The sequence below is a fragment of the Helianthus annuus genome, chromosome 15 (genome assembly GCF_002127325.2).
Source record: "Helianthus annuus cultivar XRQ/B chromosome 15, HanXRQr2.0-SUNRISE, whole genome shotgun sequence".
Lineage (NCBI taxonomy): Eukaryota > Viridiplantae > Streptophyta > Magnoliopsida > Asterales > Asteraceae > Helianthus > Helianthus annuus.
Window position 1 is genome coordinate 130,543,142 of NC_035447.2, and position 11,713 is coordinate 130,554,854.

Consider the following 11,713-nt stretch of genomic DNA (forward strand, 5'->3'; position numbering starts at 1 on the left):
GGGTTTTGGATTTTTCTTTTTGTTTTGCTTTTTGGGATTGGTAGGTGTGGGTTTCAAAACAGTTGGTCTGCTGCTTTGATCACCTAGAGCAGTAGGCCCAGCAGCAGATACCTGAGGAGCAGTGGTAACTGCTAAATTCTGCTCAGGCACCCCTCTTGTGTTTTGCAAGGTGCTAACATTCGTGAAAAAGTTTCAGATGTTAGGCAGTTTATTACAGTTATTTCACCTTGGTTTATTAAAGCTAAATCATCCTTACTGAATTTCTTTTCAAAATAGTAACTTAAAAACCTTGGAAACAGTAAGAATGATTTGGTTTCAACATTATGAACCAAATCTTTAAAGATTTCCCGAGAATAGTTAAAATTTTCTTCTTGAAGAATTGCATATCCCAGATTTTAAATCTTTATAGGGATCTCATTAAAAGAAGTGGTTTTATTTGAAACACATAGTAGGAGGGTATGAAATAAGAATCTGGTTGCAGGAGGAAAATAACCTTTTTCTAAGGTAAGTTTCTTCATCATTGTGGCTTCATACTCTCGTTCAATGAAGTCAATGTGCAACTCGTTTTTAGTGAAGGAAGTTTTACCTGCTTGATCATCGAGTTGGAAGACTTCGGAAATGGATTGTGGCGTGATTTGGACCTTTTTACCCTTTATAGAAGAGTGTATGGTGGTTGCAATGTCTCCTTGTTTTTCAAGGGTTGCATTCTTCCAAAACTCCCTTTGGGTCGCCAAATAGATTGGTGCGTCGGCGGTGAACAAAGTTTTGTACTTTGATTTTGCCATGATGTTGATGATGGAATCGAAAACATCGGTGGTTCCTGGTTTTGTTAGAAGACCCAGGAGATTGTGAGATGATTTGTATGGAATTTCAGTGGAAGTTGCCTTTTGAGAGGCTGTTTTCGATGATGATTTGGATGAGGGTTTTGCAGATGGCTTCGATTTTGTCATTTTTGAAACGAATGATCGAAGAAATTTGTGAGAAATGAGAAGAAAAAACTGCTTTGAGAAGAGAATTTTTAAGAATTCAATTCAACAGTAAAACCCTGTTTTGATGGTGAGTGGGGGATTTTATGGGGAAGAAAAGTGACTGCTGACGTGGCAGCCGTTACAAAAGGTCTGACTGTTATGTACTGCCCACGTGACAACCCCTGGTGAAAAATGAAGGACAGTACTTTGATGAAAGCAACTGATGAAGGCAGTGGTAAGGAAGCAGTGGATGATTTTCACTATCAGTGGATAGCATATCAGGGGATAAGACACTGCTTTTGAACAACAGAGGTTATCAAGAAATGAGAAAACAAAGGTTGCCTTTCAGCAGTGGGCAGGCTTTTTGAAGTAGAGCAGACTTTTGAACAATCAGTGGTTATGGCAGACTTTTAAGGATTTTAATGAAATTTTCATTTTTTTTTTTGCTATTTTTAAGGATGGATTTTTGATTTTCTGAAAACATTTTGTTGCTTTTATTCATAGAAAAACAAGATGTTGCTTGTTATTCCATGTTTAGCATCCCAATCCTAGAGACCAGACTTTCAAAAGTGGCTGTATCAAGTGCTTTTGTGAGCACATCTGCCAGCTGGTCTTTAGTTGGGACATGATGAAGAGAAATCAAACCTTTTTCATAGCAATCCCTCACAAAGTGATGTCTGATATCGATGTGCTTTGTGGTAGAGTGGGAAACTGGATTTTTGATGATATTTTCTGCTGCCTGGCTGTCCAACATGAGTGGTGTCTTTAAGGCAGTGATACCAAAATCCAGTAACTGATTTTGAAGCCACAAGAGTTGGGCTGTACAGCTTGCAGCAGCAATGTATTCAGCCTCAGCAGTGGATGTTGAAACTGCTGCTTGCTTTTTTCTTTGCCAAGAAACTAAGCAATCACCCAGAAACTGGCACCCTCCTGAAGTGGACTTCCTTGTGGTGTGACATCCAGCAAAGTCACTGTTTGAAAAACCTGAAAGCTTGATATTCCCATTAGCTGGATACCAGATACCAAGTGTGGGAGCACCTTTTATGTATCTGAGAATCCTTTTTACAGCAATGAGATTTGATTTTCTGGGAGCTGATTGACTTCTTGCACAGACACATGTTGCAAACATGATGTCTGGTCTTGATGCAGTTAGGTACAATAAAGACCCAATCATGCTTCTATAAAGTGTTTGGTCAATCAGCTCATCCTTTTCATCAGACATGACCAGCTTATTTGTTGCCATGGGCGTGCTGCATGGTTTACAATCATTCATATGAAATTTGGTTAAAAGTTCTTTAACATATTTGCTTTGATGAATGAAAGTTCCATTTTGCAATTGCTGTACTTGGAGACCAAGAAAGCATTACAGCTCACCCATTGCACTCATTTCAAACTCAGCTGTCATGAGCTCTCTAAACTCTTCACACATTTTGGTACATGTGCTTCCAAAAATAATGTCATCCACATAAATTTGGACAATCATTAAATCTTTCCCTCTCCATTTAAGAAACAGTGTTTTATCAATGGTACCTCTTTTGAAACCATTTGAGAGTAGAAAGTTGGAAAGAGTTTCATACCAGGCCCTTGGTGCTTGTTTCAAGCCATACAAAGCTTTGTTTATCCTGTAGACATAATCAGGATAGAATGGATCCTCAAAACCTGGAGGTTGACATACATACACCTCTTCATGCAATGTACCATAGAGGAAAGCACTTTTGATATCCATCTGAAACACCTTCATGTTGTGGTTGACAACAAAGGCCAGGAACAGTCTACTAGCTTCCAATCTTGCAACAGGGGCGAATGTTTCATTATAATCAATCCCCTCTTCCTGTCTGTATCCTTGAACCACAAGCCTGGCTTTGTTCTTGACAACAATGCCCTTTTCACCTGTTTTGTTCTTGAAGATCCACTTTGTGCTAATGGGACTAACCTCTTCTGGCAGTGGTACAAGCTCCCATACTTGTTGTCTTTTAAACTGTTGGAGCTCCTCTTGCATGGCTTCTACCCAGCTGTTGTCTTTTAGTGCCTCTTGGTACTTGACTGGCTGATGGAGTGATAGAAAACTAGCAAAAAGACAAATGTTTTGGGTTTGGCTTCTTGTGAGCACCCCTTCATTGATGTTGCCAATGATTTGATCAGGTGGATGAGATCTCAAGAAGATTAAATCTCCTTGGTATGGTATGATGGCATTTTTTGGTGAAGGCTGCAAATGTATATCATCTGAGCTAACCACTGCTGGTGACTTTGATGACCCAACATTGGCTTCAAAAGGTGGTGGAATAAGAGGTAGTGGAGTGGACAACTGCTGACTTTTATCCACTGTTTGAGGACTTTTGTCAGCAGTGTTTGAGGATGTGGAAGCAGTGGTGAATGGGCTACTTTGGTCAACAACTGTTGATGTAGCAGTGGTTGAGCTTTGACAGATGTTTTGAACAACTGATGCTTTTCCCTTTGTGGCAGACCTTTGAGGGATGATGATTTCATACCCAGAGTCTGGTGTTGTATCCTCTGTCGGGCCTGCACTGTTAGTCTTGACAGCAGTATTTTCAAAAGTAAACTTTTCAAGATCAAACAGATCAGCAGGATTTGCTGGGATTTTCATTGAGGAAAGTTCATTAAACTTTACATTCAAAGTCTCTTCCACTGCCTTGGTCCGTGTATTGAACACTTTGTAGGCCTTGGCAGTGGCTGAGTATCCCAGATGATAACCACAATCAATTTTGGCTGCAAATTTTGAAATTGAATCTTTTAAGTTCAAAATAAAGCATGGGCAGCCAAACACCTTGAAGTATGAGATCAGTGGTTTGATTTTATACAGAATTTCATAGGCAGTCTTTTTGTGCCTGGGGTTTATTAAAACTCTGTTCTGGACATAGCAAGCAGTGTTTACTGCCTCCGCCCAGAAAGTTAATGGCAAACCTGAATCTGCAAGCATAGTTCTGGCAGCCTCAATCAAAGTTCTATTCTTTCTTTCCACAACCCCATTTTGCTCTGGTGTTCTAGGGATGCTGTACTGCCTTACAATCCCTTTCTTCACACAGAAGGCATCCAACTCCTTATTTTTAAATTCTGTGCCATTGTCACTCCTGAAGCTTTTCACTGGAAGGTTAAATTGCTTTTCAACCTGTGTCACAAAGTCTTGCAAAATGCCTACATTCTCATCTTTTGAGTGTAAAAAGAAAGTCCATGTAAACCTAGAAAAGTCATCCACAATAACCAAACAATATCTTTTCTTTTTGAGGCTCATGACTTGAACTGGGCCAAACAAATCCATGTGCAGCGTTTGCAAACACTGGGTTGTTTTGGACTCTTCAATGGACTTATAAGAACATTTATGCTGTTTTCCTTTTAAACAGGAAATGCAATGTTCAGAACAAGAAAACAATTTTTGTGGTAGGCCTCTCACCAAACCATTTTTTGAAATTTCTGTGATTGTCTTAAGATTTGTGTGCCCCAGCCTTCTGTGCCAAAGTTCTGTCTCTTTGTTAGAGGCAGCTGAGAACAGACAGGCATCAGCTCTGGGACACTCTTTTGACATATCAACAACATAAACATTGCAACTTCTTTGAGCAACAAGTTTAGTTTGACCAGTTTTGATTATTGCTTCAATCTTTTTGACCATGTCTGGTCCAACAATCCTACAACAATCTTTTGTGAAGAATGACCCAAACCCTTTGTCACTCATTTGAGATACACTCAGAAGGTTGAATTTCAGATTGTCTATTAGATTGACATTTTCAAATTTTACATTACCAGATTGCACTGTACCAGACCCCATAACTTTCCCTTTACTATTATTCCCAAAGGATATATCACCCCCTCCATGGATTTTAAAGTCTTTGAGGAGGGCTTTACATCCTGTCATGTGCCTGGAGCCTCCACTATCTACATACCAAAGACTATCAAAGCATGCAGAAGCTCCCTGCACATGTAGTAAAAGGATTAGTTCATTAAGGACTCCAAAGCCAAAGAGGCTTTGGATGGAGTCTCAACAGTGTCTGGTATGGATGCAGTGTGATGGACAGTGGTTAAGTCAGGGGTTTGGACAGTTTTAGTACTGTTTCTAGCTAACCACTGTTGGGGGTCTTGACCAATCACCTGCTGATAACCAAAAGGATGCCTGTTCACTCTGGGTTTAGAGGGCTTTTTGTAGACCTCATAAACGTGTGGAATCCTTTGGTAAGACTGTTTTTCCTTGCCTTTTCTGAACTGATTGGCAGGAGGTGCATCAGTAACCTGAACATCTCTTTTGACAGATGTTTGGTTCAGCTGTTTTGTGACAGCTGTTTGAACTGCCACAAACAGTGGTTGTTTCTTGGTGAATTTGACAGATGGTGATGATGCTGATGAACTCAAGGATGTTTTGGCAATGTACTCATTCTTCTTCTCATCAAAGTTTTTGAGATACACACATGCTTGAGTTTTATGGTTTGTTTTACCACAAACACTGCAACTTTCAGCAGAAGTAATGTACTTGTTTTGGTTAAATCATAAGCTTTTAAGTGGAAGCAGTCTTTTGTTAGATGATTCCTTTTCTCACAAAATTCACAAAACAAGTTATCAATTTTTTCTTTCTTCTTTCTCTTTTCAGACTCCTTTGCAGCAGAGGTTTTAACCACTGCTGGGATGTCCTTGAGAGGAATAACTTTAGCTTTTGGAGCTTTAACACCATCAGTTGATGTAAAGTCCATTGGCTTGAAATTTTCAAGAATATCACACTCATCAGACCATTTTGGTTTAAACTGATGATTTTCAATCTCCTCAAAAGCAGAGGGACCCATTGGTCTGTCAAGTGTGATTTTGTTACTAAGTTTGTCAGTGATCTTCACTTCTTGGCCATTCTTGTTTGTGGGAATGAACTCAGCAGTCCCATCAGTGGTTGAGACAGATTTTCCAAAAGCAATGTTTTCATCATCATGTTTTCTATAGCCAACCCCAAATCTCACATTGCTTTTTATCTGTTTCTCAAGCATAACCTCATACCTTGCATGATTCCACCCATCTCTCACATGTGATCTGGGTGGATTCTAACTCCTTTTTGCAACCTTGGTATTTTTCTACCAAGGTTTGGAGTTTGGTTTTGGTTATGCTTTGCTCTTCTTTCATGCTGCTAATCTCTTTCTCTTTTTCAGCCAATTTGTTTTTAAGTTCTTTTAGAGATCTTTCAAATTTGACTTCATCAGATAAGATTTTATCACGAAGGTTTTCATTCACCTCTTTGATGTTAGCAAAAGCAATAATGCAATTGTCTGAACACAGTTTTTCAAGAACTTAAGGTGATACCTTGGCAGCAGCCATCATTGCACAATCACATTGAGGATTTTCCTCATCTTCAGCTCTTTCTTCTTTCTCACCTGCCTTTTCTTCTTCTGACCATGGATCTGTCAGTGGTTCAATCAGGGTGCCTGAACTTTCTCCCAACAGTACTTCATCAGCCACAGCAGTAACCACTGCTTTAATCACCTCATCCACTGTTTCAGAAACCAGCTGTTCCTCTTCAGATTCAACACCCTCCTGTATTGACTCTAATGTCATTAAACAAAATTCATCATGAGAAGAAACATTGGAAGCATAGAGTGCAAAATTTTCATCACTAAGGTCTTCAGGCATACTGCTCCAGTCAACAAACCCTTGAGTGAAAAAGCTTTGTTGATATGGTTGTACTGCTGCTGGAGCAGTGGTTTGAGGTGCAGGTTGCACTTGTGCCTGAGGGACAGGGGTTTGAACATATTGGATCTGTGGAGCAGCTGTTTGGACATAATGTACTGGCATAGGGGCAACAACATAGTGAGCAGTGTTCACTTGAGCTGCTGGGGCATATTAGGCATAGTGCACAGTGTTTTGATTTTGAGGTCTAGGGTTTGAACTAGGATGAGTGATTATGGGGCCAGCAGTTTGACTCCTACATTCCCTAGCAAAGTGTCCTAACCTATTACACTTGTAGCACTTGATTTTCGATTTATCCAACCCAACTCTTAGATTCCCATGCAACCCTGGGAATTTTCACCCTGTTCTTTTATAAAATTTGCTAGTTCTAACACTTAGCAAGGCCAGTTGATGCAGGATGTCCATTTCCTCTAAATCAGTGGGGTCAAAATGTTGTAGATCATTGAGTTTAAAGCTTAGATTGTCTGACATCTGGTTTTTGTTTGCAGTGAATGCATAACTTGTAGAGTGAGGATCAGTGTTGTTAAAATTTGCACCAGCAGTTATGTCAATGAAGTGATCATAACCCTGATCCTTACCACTACTCCCAGATTCTTCTTGACCCAAAAGAGCAATGTTACCGAATGTATAATCATCAACGGTTTTTCCTGACTCTTGTAACTTCCTTTTCTGGTTCAACTCCCTTTCGTAGGCCAGGAGTCGACCATGGAGTTGGGTCAAGGTCAGATCCTTGAACTCAGGTGAATTTCGAGTGACAAAAGCTATGGTGTCCCATTTTTCTGGCAGTGACCTGAGGAACCTGCTATTTTGAGTTGAGTTTGTAAAAGTGGTTTTAACAAGCCTCAGTTCACTGATGAGACAACTGAAACGCTCAAATTGTTGCGTCAGTGATTCACCTTTAACATGACAAAATGTTTCATACTGTTGGTTCAGGATTTCCCTATTGTTTTCTATGACTTCTTCGGTACCACCAAACTGTTCCTTAAGCGCGTCCCACAATTCTTTGGCACTGTTACAATGTAACAGTCCAGCATATATTTCATTGGGCAGCGCTGATGCTATGATGCTAAATGCTTTAGCATCTAGTTCAATCCTTTGAAAATCGGTTTCGGTATAATTTTCAATAGGTTTTGGAACAGATGCTTTGGCATCTTCAGCGCTTGACACTGTAGGAACATGGGGACCAAAGACGACAGACCTCCAACAACCTGTGCTTTGTTGAGCGAGGATGTGACCCATCCTCCTCTGCCAGATGTTGTACTCATTTCTTTTTAGCATAGGTGGTTTAAAAAGCGAGTTGATCTTGTTTTTATCGTCCTGAGATTGTGACGTCATTCCTGTTGTTTTACAGATACTGAGAAATCAACTTTAATGGTGATTAATCCTTACTCTGTTTTTCAACGACGAACAAACGATCAGTATCAACTGTTTTGAGCTGAACCATTTACGTCAAAATGATTGTTAAATCAAATTTGACTGTTGCCACACCCCAATATTCCACGTATTACCGGTGGGCCCGGTGGGGAGTATCGTGACGTAGTTGATATCATCCTTGTCAACACACACAATAATATAGCACAGCGGAAGGCTGGGTAAATAAACTATTACAAACCATACTGTCTGTCGATGTTCGAGTACAAGGAAAATACAGCCTGGAATGTAATAAGATCCACAGGCGGATCATAAAGTACAAAGAAATAAAAACTACAGACTCCGGGTATCTATGGGATTTGCAAGATCCTCTACAACACCCTATAGCTCCAGCCTATTTCGATAAGTACCTGTCAATTCAATCTTTGGGAAAATACGTCAGTATACACTGGTAAATACAATTTAACTAACTCGTTTTGAAAACGTTTAAGAAAATTAATTTAGATGCACATGGCATAAATCTTTTATAACTTGGGACAATATTATTAAAATCTTGTATACAGTTTTACATGTTTGTCATACATATGGGGCCGGTTTGGAAGCAGGACATGATTAACAGACTCACCACTTTAAAACCCACAAAGAAGTTATTCCCAACATGTGGGTTATATAGCATTTGCATCTGTCGGGTGTATGCCTATACCCCGTGCATAGGTCGTGGCCATTTTCAAATGAAATGAGCCGAGGATATCCAGGACACGGTCGTATTAACCCCCAATGCTTATGTTATCAAACAAAACAGATTAAAACAGGTTATGCGGATTTATTAAATCACAATCCGACAAAATAATCCCATACCCGACCAAGCGGCATTAATATACCGTATCCCAAGCCCGTATAGGGAAAATAAGTTAAAAGTATTCACCTGATGTAGCAGTAAATTCCTAAAGTTCTTGAAAGATACTTTTTACCGAAAGCTATAAATCTGTATAGAAGGTTTAATTATCTATTAGGATGCTAACGGGTCTTTACTTAAGTCAAAGACTTAGACCGACTAGCTAGAAAGAAACCTTACGGACCTAACCGGTAGATTAAACGGAAACCGGGATAGAATGTGATTTAGACCCGACAAGCTTGAATACTTGTATAATATGGGTAAACTAAACACATTCTGGAAAATGAGGTTTTAATGACAAGGTTAAGCCCGTTTCGGCTATTTTACGTAAACTAGTCACGTAAACCGATCCGAACGCGCAAATGCGTAATGGGTAACCGGACAAGCTATAAACAGGCCTTAATCATTATTATGCTCAAAATATGTTAATATAACAGTAGTATATCAACTTTTATGCCCAAAAGCAAATTAAACCAAAATAAGTCCCATAAGGGCATTTTGGTAATTTTACATAGACTTTTAAAAGCTAAAAATAGGTTCCTGAGTTTAAAACTTTAACTTACTGTAATATTATGTAAATTAACTTAAAACATCAGTAGGTTATGGGTTTTAAATGATAAATATAGTTTTGACCCATACTAGGTGCTAAAAACGCTAAATATGTGATTTAAAGGGCTAATATGGTAAAAATAGGAAATCTGATATTTTGGTCAGTTTATAAGGTTCAAAATAATACATTTATCATTTAGGATCAGTGGCAAAAAGTTTGGCTTCAAAATATTATGTAAAACTCAATTTATGCATGAAAAGGGCAAAATCGGTAATTACCGGAATTAGGCAATAATCTTATGTTAAGTTCAGTTTAAAAATAAATAAAAATCTTCAAAAATTCCAAAATAATATTTAACATCAGTAGGTAAAAAGATTGGTGTCAAAAATTGGGTCTAGATGGACCTTATGCTAAATACGCTTTTTAATTACTAAGAAGTCCCTTAATTACGCTATTGGGCATAACTCCCATTCTAGACCTCAAACCGATGTCAAGTTTTTGGGACATGTCTAAATATTAGTAGCAAAGGTTTTAGTTTATTCACATTGCTAAAAATCTCGGTTTTATGCAAAAAGGCGTTTTAGGCATTAATAAGCATAATTACGATCAAGAGCATAATTTACAAACGATTAGGCACTATGTAATATAACTTCAGAGAGTTATACTACAATGTGATATGGTCCTAATGGAAGCTTAAAACATGGAAGAAATAAGCTCGATTGGGTCAGAATTGAAAGTCATAGCTAAAGTCAAGCTTTTGTGACTTTCGGTTATAATCTGCCCTTAGACGATTAATTGTCAGATTAGGACTGATAAAACAAGTTTATATAGTCATTACCGAGTCATTAGAATATTACAACATAATTTAGAACTTCAGGTTTATTAATTTGAATCATTTTTGTCAATTCTGTCCAGTTTGACTTTTTGTCAAACTACTTTGACCCGACAATTAATCAGTCAAACGAGATAATTAGGAGACACCCTTTCAGGGGTTAATTACCTATACTAATGTGGTTTCATAACCACTTTCAATTTGATCAGTGGTTAAGCCACATGTAATTAAAATGAAAGTCAAACTGGAACTACTAAAAGTTTGACTTTAAAACAATTAATCTAAATTAAACAACTAAATAAGTAATTAGAAGCTTACTTAAGGTCCTAGCAGTCTTTTCTACCCTTGAAAGTCTTCTCCAAGTCCTTGCAATGCTCCAGGAGTTGATTTGAGATTGTTTACAAATGAAGTGTTCATGAACTCAATACTAAAGCTCCTTATATAGTGAAATTCTAAGTTCCAAGATCATTGCAGCTGTTGTTGGAGGCCCTAGGATCACTCCAGGTGTCCTAGTGGTTTATAAAAACCATCCAAGAGTCCAAGGTTTCGGAAATTATATGTTAGAGTCGGTTTAACAGCTTAACATACATCTGTCCATAATTTCTGCCCAGCGACGAGCTTACGGACCGTAAGCTAGACATCTTGCGAACCGTATTCGAATCTTACGGACCGTAAACCTCAATCCATGCGGTCCGTAACCGAACTTAATTTACAACGCCCAGTTACCACCTTACGGACCGTAAGCCTAGGGCCATACGGTCTGTAACCGTTGACCAGAGGACAAAAATTTTATAACTTTTATACACTTCACCATGCATTTCTATTGTCCGAATCTTGACCCATAATTCAGTACAATAGTCCATATGACCAGTTCTGAATGCCCAATAACAATGCCATGCAATTGTGTTTCCTTGTACTTAAAGAAGTTGTCCAAACATGAAGGTTTTGTCGGTTTTTCATATGAACTTCAAATTCTTGAATTGAAATATGAACTATTATTAGTAGCCGAGGTTTAACCTCCCTAATAGCCATTTATCAACGTGTTAACATAATTTATAAAGGTTTCGGGAATTATTCAAAAAGGTCATTCAGAGGTAAACTTAACATGTTGACATGTTTAATTCCCGTAGCCCTATTTTTTCATATGTATACACGCAATGGCTTCTTGTATTCAATTAACCTTTCGATTAAGGACAAATCTTCCACGAAGTGTCAATCAGAGGCTCAAGTTTGGGCATGTTGACCTCTTAAGTCCTTCACGAGAATACACTCGTTTAAAGTTCGGGACACGTGTCTATATATGACTGGACACGTTTTTACGCGGTGTTACATCCTCACCCCCTTAAAAGAAATCTCGACACCGAGATTTTACTGAAATAAGTGAGGGTACTTCTGTTTCATAGTGGATTCCACTTCCCACGTATACT